The sequence below is a fragment of the Penaeus monodon genome, chromosome 29, assembly GCF_015228065.2.
Source record: "Penaeus monodon isolate SGIC_2016 chromosome 29, NSTDA_Pmon_1, whole genome shotgun sequence".
Taxonomy (NCBI): Eukaryota; Metazoa; Arthropoda; class Malacostraca; order Decapoda; family Penaeidae; genus Penaeus; species Penaeus monodon.
Genome location: NC_051414.1, coordinates 25,085,811 through 25,086,428, shown reverse-complemented (window position 1 = coordinate 25,086,428; position 618 = coordinate 25,085,811). Strand labels below are relative to the sequence as shown.

Here is a 618-nt window from a genome sequence, read left to right as displayed (position 1 = left end):
TTGCCTACTGTATTACGAAAAATAACTTTTCCAAATGGTCATTAGCTAAATCTGCAAAAAGAATGATAGGGATATGAACTTCTACCATGAGCAGCAAAATTAACACATAAATATTGAAGTTGATACGCCAAAAGAATGAATCGGTAGTAAGACTGGAATCCTAAGTAACCCTAGACTGTGGCTCTTAGACCACTGGTGTCCAATTCAAACTGCTATTTGTTACCCTTATGTTGATTGCCTTTGATTCATCCTATGAACCTTCCAGTCTTTCTTTCTTGCATAGTGTGGAATAAAATCCAATGTTTAACAATGTTAGTTATTCAACACAATGGAACAGACCAGAACTTCCACTGACTCCCTACCCCATACTTGATGTCTCAGCATATGAGGACTTATTTGATGCTTTTCCTCCACCACCTTTGCCAAAGCCCCTATAAAGGTTGCTAAATCATACCAGCTTACAGAGGAAAGCCGAGACTTAATGCAGGACAGTATATTTGCATTAAGGATAAAGAGGTGATGAGAAAGACCTATCCAGAGGTGTGAAGATTAGGACTGCACCACCAGAGTTCACACTGTTGGTGGGTGCACTGATAAATGGAGTGGGTATATACTCAG

At 39.5% G+C, this 618-nt stretch overlaps 1 protein-coding gene across 1 annotated transcript in view; it reads right to left on the bottom strand.

Annotated features, from left to right (window-relative positions):
* Positions 1-618, bottom strand: part of LOC119592069 (NADH dehydrogenase [ubiquinone] 1 alpha subcomplex subunit 9, mitochondrial-like) — an 8,165-nt gene that overhangs the window by 5,544 nt on the left and 2,003 nt on the right. The gene's annotated exons all lie outside the window — the stretch shown is intronic.